The sequence below is a fragment of the Condylura cristata genome, unplaced genomic scaffold (assembly GCF_000260355.1).
Source record: "Condylura cristata isolate star-nosed mole 26May11 unplaced genomic scaffold, ConCri1.0 scaffold00004, whole genome shotgun sequence".
NCBI lineage: Eukaryota > Metazoa > Chordata > Mammalia > Eulipotyphla > Talpidae > Condylura > Condylura cristata.
The window spans coordinates 27,855,004-27,872,858 of NW_004567105.1; the positions used below are offsets into that span (position 1 = coordinate 27,855,004).

General features: G+C 37.4%; 1 pseudogene; it reads right to left on the reverse strand.

Annotated features, from left to right (window-relative positions):
* Nucleotides 1-1,202: 1,202 nt before the first annotated feature.
* Nucleotides 1,203-16,885, reverse strand: LOC101631180 (annotated as a pseudogene).
* Between the last annotated feature and the right edge of the window lie 970 nt (nt 16,886-17,855).

The following is a 17,855-nucleotide window of genomic DNA, read 5'->3' on the forward strand; positions in this document are numbered from 1 at the left end:
TAATTAATGATGATTGTAATCCTTGAATTTCAGGGAAAGACTTTAGCTTTTCTTCTGCAACTGTAAACATAGTTAACCTTTGTCATTTTTGTGCCGTGACAGTATAGTGTAGAGAAGGGATTCCTAGTGGATGGTGGTCCATAAAATCCCAGGGTACATCAGCATTGGGAAGGTTGGGTGGCTTTTTTAGTATCTAGGCTGTAGAGGCCAAGGAAGCTTTGACATTTGCTATGTATAGGACAGCTCCCTACACAGATTCCTTGCTTCCAAAATGTCACCAGGCCAAGATTAAGAAAGCCTGGTATGGAGGTTAAAAGCTTAATTTATGAAGTCACAATGACTGAATTTTGCTCTAAAAGTAGTGGGTTTTAGGGCTCTCACTGGTGGTGCAACAGGTTAAAGCACAGCACTAAGAAGCTAGAGCCACTTCAGCATTAGTCCCATCCCCTCCTGGGGCAGACCTCTCCTGACCAGCCTTCTGCTCCCCTCAGTTGGCCTGTTCTGCTCCCCACTCTGTCTCTGGTGAATCCTCTCACTGTCCCTGCACCTCTGGCCTGTACCCTAGTTCTATATGCATAAATAAATCAATCTTTAAAAAAAAATAAAGTAGTGGGTCTTGGACCAAATTATTTAATTCCAGTTATTAATTCCCTATCTGTAAGATGGTATAATGATAGTATTTTCCTTACAGGATTTTAATGAGGATTAAGTGAATTATTACATATTAGATTCTTAGAACAGTGCCCGGGACATAGTCAACACATGTAAATATAGTTATCTTCTGTGCAAAATAGCACAGGGTGTTTGTAGCAACCATCCAAACAATAGAATCTCTGCACAAGTATGTGGGGTTTTGTTGGGTGAAGAAACTTGACTAAAAGCACCTTAAAAGGTTGTGATCAGTACAGATTGCCTGATTTGAGGTGACCTATAAAATAATGGGATCCAAGAGAAAATGAATTCTGTTTCATTGTCATTGTTCTCTGCTGGCTTTCTATTGCCTATTTTTGTGTGATGGTGTTGAAAGGAGGAAAATGCCTGTACATATCATAGGATGTCATAGGTGTTTAAAAGTCCATGTTCTACTGACTGAGCTGACTGGGCAGACCATCCTGTATGTTAGATGTTGTTTGTACTTACTGATCATGTTTGCAAGACGTTGCAAGGTCAAAGATATATGAATTCCCTAAGTGGATATGTAGCTATGAGATGGGGGACAAGGACAGCCCAATGGACATACAATTGAAAATTAGTCCTTCCTCGGCAGGGCTGTTGATGTGCACAGGTAGGTACTTGACCTTTAGGATAAAGATAAAACTCCAAAAGGCCAATGTCTCATAAAAGACCCTGAATGCCGAAGGTGGTGATATCTGTGGACAGAGCCAGCACATTATTATGTGATTTATTCTCCCATTAATTGCAGAGTTGAAGATGCCAAAAAGGTAGCATCTAACTATGTATGATAAATTATAGGTGTTTAGCAGGAAAAAATAGACCTGAATTGGCCGAACTGGCAGTTCTGAATGCTGTGCCCAGAATTACATTTAATGTAGCGTTTTTGATTTGCATGAGACTGAAATATCTCTACTAAACTTGGTTAAATAGTCCTTGACCTTGAGACCCTTATTTTATACTCTAGATGATTTCAGCAGCCAGAGGACCTACTCTGGATTTTCCCTGTGCTAGAATTTTTCTCTCAGAATGAAAGTTTTAATTAAGATGATGTTTAACATTTAATGTAGGCAATTTCACAAAGCCTTAGGAGACCAACCTGAAAGTCGGGTTCAGGCCAGTTTGTGCTAAGTGCTCATCTACTTTAAATATTTGTGAACCTAGCAGAAGTTATTTACAGTCTTACTGCCATCCTCCAGGGAACCCTAAAATGTGCCTTTATGTTATATAATCAGGACTAACCTCAAAGGGGTGAAGTTCATCTGGTTTTTGTATAGCCTCTTCACTGGTAAATGAAAGTGGTCCCAGAGTAATAACTAGCCTTTTGGAATACTTGGCATAAGCATCATCAAGAACTCTGCAAATTATTTCAGACGCTTAAAACATATTCATAAACCTTTGTCCATTTGTAGACTATAATAAGACCAAGGTTCAAAGAAGTCAGGTAACTTGCTCAGGGTTACAGAGCTGGTAAGTTATGGTGCCATGATTTGCATCCAGGTCTATCTCTCTCTAATTGCCTTTTCTCATTTATCTAGTTATCTCTTGAGCAATTAACACATAACATATAGTTCTCATATACTACCATTATCCTAGGAGTCTGGGAATGATGAGATTTGAGGTGAGCCATGTCTGGGGATCTGTTAATTTGAAATTACTCATAACTGATATCTTCTGATATTTTAAAATGTGGGATCCTAAATGTTGAGCAGTTATCACTACTCCCTTGTCACTTAATGCAGATCTTGTTGGAGAGATGCAATAAATATCCCTTAGTCACAAAAACACGATGTGCTGCCCTGTATCCTGGAGATTCTACCTCAAAGATGTATTTATTTGTTACCTGCCAAAATGGACCTAGTGGTTTTTCCTAACCAAGTTGATTTCAGTTAGTTGCAAACAGTTTTCCATTTAATTTTTCTCTTAATTTAGGATTACATAATGAGGAAGATTCTTTTTGGCAACCTTAATGGAACCCTATTATAGTTCTTACATCAATGAATTCATACCTGTAGCGGAGGTGGTGGTTTCATAGTTAGGATCTCTAATTTTCTACTCCAGGGAATCTACAATTCCCACGTTGTTTGATTAGGTGTTCTGCTTCAACTCTTAAATATGTGAATATCTTTTCCACTGAAGCTTAACAACCACTGATAGATGGAATTCTATGTCTTATATTGTATGTTTGTAGACTCACATGACTATGCTTACTAAGTTAATAGTGGATTACATTCTTTCTCTTTCTCTCCTCTACTCCCATCCCCCCCTTCATTCTGTCAGTCAGAACTTATAAATGTCATTTTACCAAAATAGAATAGGAGAAAGCCTCCTTAGTGGGAGACAAACCCTTAATAAAGTTGGCTCTGGAAGTACCGTTTGTACCGAGTAATGATTCACTGGTGTTTTTACACAAGAGAGATGTTTCTGCAGTGTAGGGTCCCTCATTAAACACCAGGCATGTGTGAACATGTCAACTGGAAAAGCTACCTTCATTTGAACAAAAACTGGGAGTGGCGTGTGGAAAGCAGGGATAATGGGGGAGATGGTGAGGGTTTTTTTTTGTTTTGTTTTGTTTTTTTACTATAGGGATTCTAACCAAAATGTATTCGGCCAAGAATTATGATAGTGGTGTTGGTGAGGGTGAGGTGAGAGGTAGTCAAAGGGAAGTCATTTCAAGAATCTTATGACAAAGGATTTCTTTAAAAGAAGGGTTTTCTATACGAGCACAGTTTGATGCATTGTTCAAACTTTCTACTAAGCAAATGGTACTTATGCTGTAATCTTTTGTTTCTCTGCTTTTATTAATCAAAGACCTATCTTTGATGGTTAGAAGTTCTCATTAGTACACTATAAGAAAGATCTTTATACTGACATGATAATTTCAGCTAAACTAGAGAAAACGACGATGCTACTTAGGGTTACTTTAATTAGCCTTATCACAAATGAGTTCTAAAATCACCTAGTATTTGAAAAGACAGATTTCTATGCTCCATATCAAACACACTCATATATAAAATTCTTGGGCTGGGAATAGGAATGATCATTTTTCATAAGCACGCTCCTTACTTTTCAGCTGGTTCAGATCTCTTTGTTCCTTGACCCACACTTAGAGAAGCATATTAAAATTGGGAGAAATATTGAAAATAGCTTCCAGAGCTCCCACAGAACCAACTTCACAGTGACTTCAGGTTGGAAACCTCCAGAAGGGTGATTCATTGCAAACTCAATTCAGCTTTCAGCCTTAGGCGCTATTTCAATTGAAGCTCAAGAAGATATGACTAAGGTGACCTTTTGTCATATCTTTTTCCTCCCTGTTTATTTAAGTTGTCATTTTAACTGGTTCCTGAAGTCAAAAGTGCTTTTGTTCTCTGCATGAATGGTTTGATTCACATCACACCAATAGAGCTTCAAAGGGAGAAGTCTCTTACCTTTAGATAATCTCTCCCTCCCCCTGCAAATGCCACAACCCAGTTAAAGGATTATAAAGATTTTGTGTTTTAAATATTTCAGACTAGAGATTACTGCTCTTTTTTTTCCTGGTAGGAAGAAATAAGGCCAAAAGAAATAACAGCCATTTAGAACACTTCTAACAAAGGTTATTTCCTTCACATAATGTATTTAAGTCAGTGATTCATAAACTGGGAGCGCAAATGAAGTTTATTGACGCCACCTCCAGAGTGTCTGATTTGGAGGTGTGGGAGGAGGGTCTGGGAACTATCTTGTGTTCAATGATTAACCAGTTCTCTGAATCAACGTATTAATGAATGAATCCCAACACATCACTTGCCCAATATTGAATGACCAAGAAATGACAAATTCTGACGAGGAGGACTGTTTTACTTGCAATCGTCTAATGCTGATGCAAGGACAGTGAAGGAAGCAAAGACAGTCTGAGCCACTTTTCATCTGGTGCTTCTGGCTTTCTTTCATTTACTTCTTTCCCTGCTTCTTCCATTCACTCCGCATTTTAGCTACACTGAATTTCTTTCCATTTTTGCATCGATTTACAACACTGTTTGTATTTAAAGGGGTAGGATCATACTTCTGCAGATGGATGTTCCCTCATCACACTTAACCGAATCCCCTCAGCCCTGTGCCGAAATCCTTTGTGACCACACTCCTTAGCAACCCATCCCTTCCTATCTCCACACCCTTTCCCATTTTATGGCTGCAATTCGCCAGAGTTTGGGGATTTGTGGTTGATTTGGTTTTGTTTGACCCTCTGTGTATGTTTGTTTCTCTGTAGCCCACATCTAAGCGAAATAATCTAGTATTTGCTTTGCTTCTGACTTACTGTGCTTAGCATTATTTACTCCAGTTCCATTCATGTTGTTGCAAAGACAGCTAAGTAACTGTATATATATGTGTATGTGTATGCATACTACATTTTTCTTTTCATTCTCTTTTTTTAATAGTAGTAAAGCATCAGAGTATTTTGTTTTTATATAGTTATCATTCAACAAATGTTACACTGTCAAACCACATTATGTCTTAATTTCTTTTTCAATAGAAACGTTTTATAATGAGATGACTTGTGTTCTTCCACATTTATCAGATGCTTTTCATTATTCTTTATCAGTTTTATATTTCTAAATACAGGGCCTCCATGGTTGCCTAGGGATTAAGTCTCAGCACTATCACTGATACAGCTTGAGCTTGACCTCTGGCCAGAGAGCTGACCCATATGGTGCAGCAGGCCCCTGTCTTGCCCACTGCTCCCCTTAACAGTGTGTTTAGTCAATCTGCCTGTTCTGTTCCCCAATCTGTCTCTGATGACTCCTCTCATCCTCCATACCTCTGGCCTACACCCTAGTTCCACGCAAAATTAAAATGAAACAAAACAGTTCTAGATACAGATGATTCTATTTTGATAAAAGAGTAAAGACTCTTGAACAAAATTCCACTGCTGCAAAATGCAAAATTAGTTTTTCAGAATTTCCTGGAGTAAAGTCAAGTTTGCCTTCCCCCCACAATGGTAGGACATTTAAGAAGGAGACATTTTCATCCAGAAAGGGAAATCTTTCCTTTTTTCCATAATCACCAATAATTGCCATCATGATCAAGATTTCTAGCTTTTGATTAAGTTCTATCCCAATTTCTTTATGCAATCCTTTCAGTCCATGTGTCTGAAAGCACATGCGATGAGAATAACTTGTCAATTGCTCACCTGTAATCAATCGGCAATTCCAGTAAGAACTGCCTTTGCATTGTTCTGATATGATTTCACTTTATCCTGGTGACTAACCAACCAATTCCTCTACAAGCAAACCAGATTGCACAGTCCTTGCTGTCATCCAAAGTGTGTCGAAGGTCAAGACTAAGTTGCATATTTGAGTCCTTAATTTTTGCAATTTTCCCAGGGAAACATTAATTTCAAAAAAAAAAAATCAAAGCTGGGAAGGGTTATTGGCTTGCAGTAATTTTAGTCATGTTCTTCCCATTACCCTATCTGGTATACTACATTATTTATCAGGATCATCAACAGCAGAAACATTTTCAGAGGTGTTTCATAATGATTTTCCCTTTGTTCCAACTAGTTGGTGTGATCTTAGGTCATGAAAGCCACAATAAGAAAGTCAGTTGGTTCATGTAATGGCACCTGACAGCATGGTTTGTGATAGCCATGAAATCAATCCCCCAGAAAGCAGGATTACAACATTTGCTTGCCTCTCACAAGTTTTCAGAACTTTATTTGCTGTCAGGCGCTTATCCGAAGGTAAACATAAGATGTGTTTCTTGCACATAAGATGTGTTTCTGCATCAATCAGGACATCAATGAACTGCTGAACTGCATCCTCCGTGAGTCCATCGATAAGAGACACCTGGCTAGAAATGATGCTGCGGTGAACCCCAAATAGAGATCGTGGTAGGTTCTTTAAGGGTAGCTCAGCTTCATTTGCTACCACCAATTCAAAAGGTGGCTAGTCCTATGAAATTTGAATCAGGGTATTCACATGGTTTTTAATAACAGATATTTCCAGGGATACAATTTTAAAACTACACATCTGGATGCGGAAGTAGGCTTGAGATCAGTTCTGAAAATTCCAGCTCTTGGAACTTACTGCCCAGGCATTGGGCATCAAATGAAGAAAGAAACTATTGCCCAAATTACTAAAATGCTAAGTGAGCTTAAAAAAAAAAAAAGCCCTATCAAATCATAAATAATGACCCTATCCTTGATAATGTACAAGAGAACAAGAACTAGGAACTTCTGAGAAAGGTAACAAAATAGCAGATACATTCTTGAAAAGGGAAGATGATTAGAGCAATCATGCTCTTTGTGTCATCATTATTCTAAAAAAGACTTCATTCCACAGGAATATATTTTCATCTTTCTCAGTTTGTATACTCATAACTCCACTCCAAACATAACCATAAAATAAACATGAGTAGGTAACATGAGTCTTTATAAACTATTTACTAGTCTGGGGCCCCCATTATTTAAGACTGGGCAGTAAATCCACTGTCAAATGTTTGCTGAAATGCTCAACAGAAGAGCTTATAGAACAACAACAACAACAACAAAATGCACACATTGTTATGTGAAATCAAGTTGACTATTTTTTGCCTTTGTTCTTCTCTGAGTTTTCTATTTCTTGGTATACTTTTTTTCAGTTCATCCAGTATATTTTTGCTGTCAGAAAATGTTTCTGTTTGGTCTGCAATAAAGAATATGTTGCTGTCTGTAAACTTTCCTGCTTTTATAGTAAGAAAACTCATCCACACATGTTCTTTAATCTTACTGCCAAGAGACTCCTCGTGTGGGGCAAGTTGTCAGTAGGGGCCAACTTGGTGGAGTCCTCCAGTGTGTCCCTTATACCCCCAGAAACTTATATACCACATTCTTCTGATCCACTCCATTCTCCTTGGCTACCTAGGTGGTTTCTATAACTTGGCTATTATGAATAGTGCTTCAGTGAGCATAGGCATGCATGCATCCCTTTGAATTGATATTTCTGCTATTTTGGGAAATCTCCATTCCATTTTCCATAGGGTCTGAACCAGTCTACATTCCCAGCAACAACACTAGTTTCTTCTAGCACCTGTTCATCTATGATTGTTTTGTCTTCTGCATTTGGATTGGTCACTCTTTCAGCCTGGAATTCATTTTCAGCCTGGACTTGTCACCTACTTTGTAAAGACTCTCTAATACTTTTTGGCTGGATAAATCCTTATTTTTTCTATGCCCAGTTAGAGTTTTTTACATTCAAGTGTTATGGTGCTGTCTGTAACTAAGAAAACAACAACAACAACAAAATTCCTCGGGAAGTGTGATATATACACAGTAATGAATTCTACATGTTTCTTTAGTAATGAATTCCACATCCTAAGACCAGTTAGATGAAGTATCCTTTCTGATCAGAAACCAATTCAAGAAGTGGTAAGTTTGCATTTCTGGGATGCTGTAGTGTATACTCTAGAAGAATTACAGCAAGTCACATTTAGACATTGCTATCTAAATTGAGATCAAGGAACAGTAGGGTTATTTTTTCATGAATGAAATGAGAGGTGTTTGAGATAAGTGGATTGTTCAAACACCTCTGCCCTTCCATAAATGGGGAATGACAACATGCTAGGCTTAACAGTCTAATACCCTAAGGAATGTGCTCTGGGCCTGGACTGTCTTTGGCCATCTCTGTTTCCAGAGAATGTTTCATGTAGGTACTGTCCAGCAGTCTAAAGAACAGAAAGCTAGTAGGACTTCACGGAGCCTTCAGGGACAGGTTGTATGACAATGCTTTTGATTGTTTTCCCCGTGAGTGTTAAGGGCTGTGATTTTAAACTAACAAAAGATAGATGAACCAGAAAAAAGGCATGCAGTTTTTATTGGATATTTTACAAGTATGGGTGTACATAGAAAATAAATGAAACTGGAGTAAGTAGTTAGACTCAGGGGCTCATGTACCACTTTAACAAGGGAAAGGGAGTTTGAATTTTGAGGGCTGATAAATCAGAGATAAATGAGAGGGAAATATATGGGGGACACAAATGGAAGAGAATAGTAAAGTTGTTTCTGCAAAGTTATCTTAGTGTTGGCTCTGCTTTGGAAATCCTCACGAGTGGTGTTCAGCTTTCAGAATCAACGTAGAGACAAAGGACCGTACACTTAATTGTATATACATGCACTGTGAACCTTGAAAATGGAAAAGACCTAACTGACAGAATTGGAGATATAAGGTAGAAAACAGAACTGAACTATTTTGAACTCAATATATGGTTCAAAAGTTATTGCCTAAATCCAGTAATTCAATGAATAAAATAAATTACTGAAAAAAAAAATAGCAACAACAAAAACAAAATAGAATATTTGGTATAGCATATTCTGATCCCCTTCACTGTTTTGCTAATGTTTTCTTGGAAGAGTTTGGTCTGCGATATGCTACTATTACAACAAGCAAAAAATTGAGATATAAATGGCTAAACGGTCTTGGAGTAGCCATCTTTTTTTGTATACTGAGTGAGGGACAGTGTTTGATGTAACCTACTCTATAGATGCTTTTTTTGGTCTTTAAGTTATTACAACTTGAAAACATTGAAAATCTTACAATCCTTGATTGTTTTTATAGAATTAAATATGTAGGCTTTGATTTAAACAGAATAGCAGCAAATTTGTATAACAGACTTTCATTTTAGAACTTGTTCCTTTGGAGAACTTAAAGCACAAATTACAAATACTAGCTTTTGATGAAGCCACCACTTCAAATAAAATGCATTTTAAACATGTACATATGTATACATATACATATTTTATATATATATACATATATATATGGTGATACATAATGCTTTACAGTTTTGAAATCCGCAAAAAAAACCCTCACTATATTTATTTATATGATTTATCATCCCATTCTATACAGTCTGAACAAAGGCAATTTTAAGAATAGCTGCTAAGAAATGCATAATATACTCATTTGCAAACAATGGTGTTCATATTTCAATACTGCCAAGAAAATTCATCTCAAGAAATTATCAGCTTTACAAACTTCCTACCTTGGCCATTTGTCATTGAAAGCATTCCAAAATGAATAGACATTGCCAGTTGTTAAGCATCTCCAGGAACATTGCTCATTGAGATTTGTTGGAAAGATGACTGAATATCCTTTATGGAGAAGTTTATATGCAATAAATAGTACATTTTCAGACTGCTGCGATAATTGATGGAAAGATCATGGTCTGTTTTGGACTCTAAACAAAAGGCATCAATTAGTAGGACTGATTTGTGAAAAAAACAGTGTCTGGAAGCTTTCCTGAAGAAAGGTCAGACCTCAGGCTGAAATATCTGCTTTTGCTTTGAAAAGACCTATAGCTTAACATAAATGTGGCACAAAAGGATGTTAAGAACAGAATTCATGCCTGAACCCACATACTCATCAGCGCATGCTTCCTTCTGAGCTCAGTTTCTTCTCATGGCCTTATCTTTATTATGGGCTGTATGTCAACTTACTTTTGAGTTCATAGTTGCATTCTTAACAACCATTAAGTTGTCTTCCCCTGCAAAGATTTGAAGTGATCTAAAGGGGGAAACTCTAACAGGAAGGGTTGAGAACACTGTTGATGTCTGGAACTTGTACTCCATAGCTATCCTATAGGGTTATTGGGCAAGACTGTGTTTTAGTGGTTATCAGGATGAACTTTGATGATTATTCCTTAACATTAGGGTTTGGCAGGTTTTTTTCTGTAAAAGTCCAAATAGTCAATATTTTACTCTCTCTGGGTCATATGATCTCTGTCAGACCACAACTCTGCCACAAACAATTCCAAAGTAGACACAGACCGTACATCCATAAATGAACAGTGTTATGGTCCAATAAAACTCTATTGACAAAAACAGGCAACTGGACCCTAATCTGTTTCAAGGCAGGAAGAGAAGTGCACCATTGAACCCCCAAACCTGCAACCTCTAAGTAGGTTCTGCCATTGGAAAGGAACTTTAATACCATTAGTGTGCAGTACAGAAAAGAAAAAGAATATAGTTTCTAAATCAAGCACCCAAAGTTACCCATCCCCTTGTGAGTAAAAGACTTGTGGCAAGTCTGAAAGCACCTTCTAGACGGGCCCATAGAAAAGGGTCATAAATGGCCAGACAAGTCTGGGAGGAAAAGAGCACAATCAAAATCACAATCAAGATCAATGCTGCCATAATGAACCTCCCCCTGGGTCTCTCACCCACATCTGTTTCAACCAGTCCAGGACCAAGAAGAAGCAGGTACAGTTTCTTCACCTGCCTCTCTGCTCCATGTACCTCCCTCAGATCTCCTCCTCACTCTCCATTCTACATCCTTCCTCTTAGTCTCCTCTCCAGATTCTTCTCCTCCTTACTCCACTCCATCCTTTTCCTAGGGACCACCCTATTACAGATCACATCAAAATTATGACTGATCAAGTTCCACACTGCACACTCTTACATCAAGGATACATATTACAAAAAATATTATCTCATCGGTGATGACTTCATATTTATTATCTTTTCATCATAAATGGAATAGGCTAGTTTTAAATTGAAGCTCTCTCATTTTTCCCTTTGTATCTTACTCTGTGTTTCTGCCACTGTTTCCTAACCTTTAATATTGGGTTTGATTAGATTGACACCCACCCACTCCCAGAAATGGACAACTTATCAAGTTTCTGTGAACTGTCACACAGTTGCCACACTAGCACCAACACCAAGAGGACAGACATATTTAATTTCTAGCTACCTTAATGGATGTCAGCCATTGGTACCAGCCAGATATTCTGGTTTTCTCCTCTATCTCTAAGTCCCAGAATTTTTAGACAACCAGAAAACAGAGAGGAAGTCAATTAAAAAACAAATAAAGCAGTCCCTAAAACACATTGAACCCGAGGGAATATCAGGCAGGAAAGTGACATCCACTGATTATATATACACACAGTCATTCTCGTAACTAATGTCAAAGAACATCTGTTCACTACATTATTGACACTCCAGCCCTCTAACACAAACTGATTCTTTTTATGCCATGGAATGTTCAGGCTAGCAGTCTGCATCCTAGCACATTACAATCACTTAGCAATATTTTAAAAATGCTGTATCCAAGGCTCTGCTCCTGATCACTAAATCAGAATAATTCATGGTTGTGGAGGGGAGATGAGGGGAGGACTCAGCTAATCTAAGGCGCAGTCAAAGTGGAGACACACTGTTGTAAATACTTAAAAAGTGCAGGTTAGTGGCCTGGAACAGCAACACCTGGGAGCTCAGAACCACAGACTGCTTCACTCCAGACCAAATAACATAGAATCTGCATTTTAACAGTATTTCTAGGCAATTTGTATGCACATTAAATTTGCAAACCCTGTTCCGGTGGGTCCATGTGCTTTTGTCACCTCTTGTTTAACAGCATGCATGCCAAGGGACAGTTGTGTTTGTTCTTAAATAATTACAATGATCTGGTTGTAATTATAATTATGTAAACATATAACTGATGAATTACAAGTGCACAAAGAGATGTTTCCACAAAAACAAAGTGGAATATTTGGAAAGACATCTAAGGTGAATATAAAACTGCCTATGAAAAGAGGCATGAGAAAAACTTAAAATTGGGGGAAAAATATAAAATTGTAGGTTGATTATGTAGTCATTTTTCTTTTTAAATGTCTTAATTTTTTGAATTTCACTTTCAAAGCTTATTTTGCTTTTTATTTATTTTTATCAAGTAACATTGGTTTATAGCACTGTATAGTATTCAGGGAAATTGGCCCATCCTCCTCAGAAGTATATCATTATGCCCTAGTCCCTAAGTCTTTAAAGTGTTGTGTCACTTCATTGTTGAAGGAAATTGAATAAACATTACTGAAATTTGTATGGAGCCACAAAAGACCTCAAATTGGCTTGGCAATCATGACAAAAAAGAATGGAGATATTATATAGCCAGATTCAAAGTTATAGTAATCAAAAACAGTATGACATGGAAATAGAACTAAACACACAGTTCAATGAATACAATCAATAGTCCAGAAATAAATTCACACTTATATAGATGTTTCATTTCTGATAAAGGAGCCAAGGGTATTCAGTGGAGATAGGAAGGCTTTAATAGATGTGTTTGGAAAGCTAGATAGTCACATGCAAAAGAGTAAAACTAGAGCAATATCTAAAGTACTCTGAGCACTTTGGGGTGAGAAAACTAACTATGGTGTCCACACCTGAAGGGAGAAATAAATATAATTATAAATTTTTATAGTACACAAAAAATTCAAAATAGATTAAAGACTTGGATTAAGGCCCCCAAACCACACAATACATAGAAGAAACCATGGTCAAACACTTATGACATTGGCTTCAATGATGACTTTGAGGACTCAATTACAATGGCAAGGGAAACAATATTAAAAATAAATAAATGGGACCACATCAAATAAAAAAGCTGCACAGTGAAAGCAATTTCATAAGTGGGAAAAATATTTGCATATCATACATAGAACAAGGGGCTAATATCCAATAACTACAGAGAACTCATATAACCAAACAACTGTAAACAAAATTACCCAATCCAAAAGTGAGCAGATAATCTATATAGGCACTTCTCTAAAGAAGACACACAGATGGCCAGTAGGCACACCAAAAAAATTCAGGGATGGCTTTATCAGGGAAATGCAAAACAGCCATAGTGATTTATCACTTCTCAGTTGTGAGATTGGTTTACACACACACACAATGAAATATTTTATGGTTTATATATATATGGTGTGTGTGTGTGTGTGTGTGTGTATACCAGTTTTGCCAAACTCAAGTTTTGGCAGAAGCATAGAGAAAAAGGAATGGAATTCTTGTTCACTGTTGGTGGGAGTGCAGATTGGTTCAACCACTATGGAAAACAGTATGGAGGTTTCTAAACACATTGAAAATAGATCAACCATAAAAACAAGTGATTCTACTCCGAGATATTTAGCCAAATAATATAACACACTAATTTGAAGGAGTATATACACCCCTATGTTCAATGCAGCACATTTACTATAGCCAGGCTATGGACTAAGTGCCTAGTGACAGATGAGTGGATAAAGATGTGTGATATATACACAACAGTATATATCCTCAAGTGAGAAAGGATGAATTCTTGCCATTTGTGACAAGATAGAAGAACTGGGGTATAGGCTAGAGGTGTGAGGAATGAGAGGATTCACCGGAGACATGATGAGGAACAGAATAGGTAGGTAGGTAGACTGACTGAAATACACTGCTGAGGGCAGCAGTTGGCAAGACAGGAGAGGTCTACTACACTATGTGGGTTAGCTACCTGACTGGGGATCAAATTCAGGCCTCATCAGTGATAACACTGAGACTTAATACCTAGGCCACCAGGGAGTCCCTGAAAAATGTTTACAAATAGCATTAGCTTAGCTTTATGGAAATAATATTTAAACATGTATCTCATTTTATTATGAAGCCTCATGACTCTGATTACAATAATATGGTAACTATTCTTCTGTGTGGTGCTAGATAATGAAAGAACTGAAGAATTGCTGAATTTTCCTCTTCAGTTGCACTCTACCCTTAGGCCTTCTCCTGACACAGTAAATATGTTCTTTTTGTGCCATGGGGTAGATCAGTTAGCACTTACCTCACCCTAAGATAGCTTTTAATTATTTATCTGTCTTGGTGCCTGGATTGTGGACTGTGTCATCCTCATTGTGTATCTCTTTCACATAACCCAGTACTTGATACTTGGTAGTGAGGCAATACATTTGTAGAATGAATGAATGAATGAACACAATAAGTCTGCTCTACATCCATCTATGGCAAATGAAAAATGGAACTTAATCATAAAGAATACACTACTCTGCTTGATTCTAAGATTCTCTAAGATTCTGCTTGAATACTGTTGCTGAAATGCCAATAATGTGGTAAATATATGTTAGTAATTTAACATTGTAGGATCCAACATAGTTGGTTGTACTATTTTTATTACTTCTGTATTATGAATCAATTTACTGTAGTATAGTTAATTAATATTGATTTTTTGGATTACTTCTATAATATAAATCCATTTACTGTAGTATAGTTAATTAATATTGATTTTCAGACTGAAGGATTTTAGGATAATAAAAATATATTATTTCTGTTACATTGTATTTTTATTAAATAGATATTTTAGTGAAGCTCCATTTTTTTAATTAACAACAAAAAGGAATAATTGGTACCAATCAATCTAAAAGACAAAAATTTGTAAGTGTACCATAAGACTTTCCTTTTGCAGAAAAGAAGGAAAAGTTGCAGGGAAATAGAAGTTCTCTTTTCTTTTGAAAATAAGATATTGAAAGAGGGCCTCCTTCATGGTATAAGAGGTTGAGTCTCAGCCGTATGAAGCTATTTGCAGTCACTGCAGCACGAGTTTGATCCCAGCCAAGGAGGTGACCCACATGGTGCAGCAGGCCTCTCCTGTCTCACCCGCTCCTCCCCTCAGCAGCGTATTTCAGTAGATCTGCCTGTTCTGCTCCCCGCTCTGTCTCTGGTGAATCCTCTCACCCCTGCCCCTGCCCAACCTATCCCCTAGCTCTTGTATGCATAAGTAAATGAACATTTTATAAAAAGATATTGAAAGCTCAACGAACATCTCAAGTGGTTTTTCAAAAGTTAGTTCCCTACTATATTTGAAATTATTTAGCTTTGTCTTTTTATTAAATTTCAATAAATGACAATAATGCATGTTCACAACAATACCCTTTTGCTAGTGTTCATAAACCTCAATTTTAGATGCTGCATATGAAATTTGTATTTTAAAATACATAATTCACTCAGGACTGCTATTCTCATTACCCTTATGTTAATTTTCCTGAAATTCAGTAAGAATGAAATTTGAAACATTTATTCACAATTTCAACTTGCTGATAATATCACTATTAGTTAGCAAATATGCTTTCCTATGTAAAATTTACTATTTTATTGTCTCAAAATATAAAAATACCAAACCCTATGAATTTGGGGGTCATTCTTGTGTGTGGACCATGCCAGCCTTCTCTGTAACATCCAGTTGTAAAATTTACCCTCTAGTTTGTTGTGCATCAGATGTGAAAGCTAAAATATTTCTCTTCTGCCCATGTGTATCTGCTGTAGTCTGAGACTAGTTCTCTTTGTCACCACAACGTAAGAGTGACCTGATGACCAGGTTGTCAGAGTGCAGAACCAGTCACCTGTCCTTGTAGAGATGGAGTGGTCTGATGCCCCCATTATACCTACTAAATCATCTTACAGGAGGGACTTTCAGTTGCTCCATATAGCTAGTGTGGGTGGATAGTGAGCTTCTGGGTATCTGAACACTCTCCCTTTTGTGGAAGTTTGGAAGCATATTGACTGAAAATTTTGATTTTCATTGTAATCTTTCTTTTGATTAGAAAAATCATTCTGAAAATGCAAGGCCTGATTACTACTATGGGTCCTGACTCCCTATGTCCTACCACATAGAGTCTGTGGGACAGATGGTGACATACTTCTGTGTGCCTGTGTGCAAAGCTTTCACTATGAAATTATGACTTGGTGAATCAACTACTATGATGTGGGGGGTAAATTGAGCCAGGAGCAGGCTGGCTTGCAACTTCAGTGAAGATAGAAATATCTACTCTGCAAGCTGTCTGTCTGGTGCATGCCATCAGGGAGTCCTGTGGGGAGGGGACAGGGATCCTAGCCAGGATTATATTTGGAGTACTTGATACACAGAGTACTTGGAGTTACAGCTGCTTAAAAAAAAAGATTCAACATATTGAGGTTTTACAATGATCAAGTAGTCCTTCTGAAAGAAAACAATATTTTCGTTTTTATTTCATTTCATTTTTAGGATAATTGGCAGCCCACAGGGGTGGAGGACTCGCCATGTGAGAGGAGAGTTCCATCAATTACTTGCATTATTTGCTTATTCAATACCTAAACACACATGCCAGACATCGTTCTTAATACCCAGAAGATAAAAAAAGCAGAGAGAAGGTCCTGCTCACTACTCTACTCTGGCTTGAATGTGAGGTCTCTGCTAGACAATAAGCAAATACCTACATTGTAAAAGGTTTTTAATTATAATTGATGCTTAGTCCTAAGAAGGTAATACAGACCTTTAGGGGCACTGCTCTCAGGCAGAGATCGCTCTGATGTCACTGAGTCCTTCCCAGGGCTGAGCATGCCAGAGCCAGGACAGCATTTGGGGTCTCCAGTGCTCTCTCCCAGACATTGCAGGAGGTACTCACCTGACTGGTTCAGAGACATGGCCAGAAGGCAAGCTGAACTTTCAAAACGTGCTGCTTCTGTTGTTTCTTTAAAGAAGCAAATTTGTATTTTCTAAGACACTCACCATTTCTTGCAGCTTTCTCCAAGAATTGTTTCAAAAGGTTTCAAGGGTAAAGCGTCTGTCAATATCCTTACAACAGTCATAACAGTGCTCCTCTGCCATATTACCGACTTTATGTACCACTGAGCTTAATGGAAAATGTGCCCATTCGAAAAAATCAAAGCAATGTGCAAATGGGATAGAGAAAATTACACTGTTGCTATGGGGATAGCATCTCTTTGCAGTTGAAGAAAATCATTTAATAAAGTTATAAAACCCTAGTAAATATTGGACAGCTTCATGGAAATGCAATAAACTGTAGCCATCTATCAAAAAGCATTACAACTCATTTTGCTTTTATGGCACACAGCAAAATTATAATGCAGATGAGGACTAAATGACCTATAAATGTTAAACACACAGTAAAGTGTGTGATATGTCAGCCACAGCCTCTGTGATTTTTCTGTGCAGTATGCTCAAATGAAGTGCAGTTCTGAGGAGAAGCATCTGTCTTTGTCTAAGACAATGCATATTTTGCAACCTTTTCTGGGCCAGAAAGGTAGAACAAAAGCCATATCCATTTGCTTGCAGATAATTTGGTAAGATATCAAAAGAAATGTGCATGACTGTGTTCTTGAATATAAATTTAACAAGGTAAATCCTGATAACACTGTTAGCCTCATACTGCTGCTGCTCAACCTGATCCAAAATGTAATTGCATTTTGTGTTGCATGCCATAGCCTGTAGTGTGTGAGGAAACCATTTATTTTATTCACAAGACGTAGCTATTGCTTTGTATTTTTTCAGACACCACTGTGAAGAAGTGAGTTTGAAGGTGTTTTGAATTATGTATCCTGGGATAGAAAGCTTTTCAATTCACAAGGAACATTTTATCCTACAAAGAGTTTT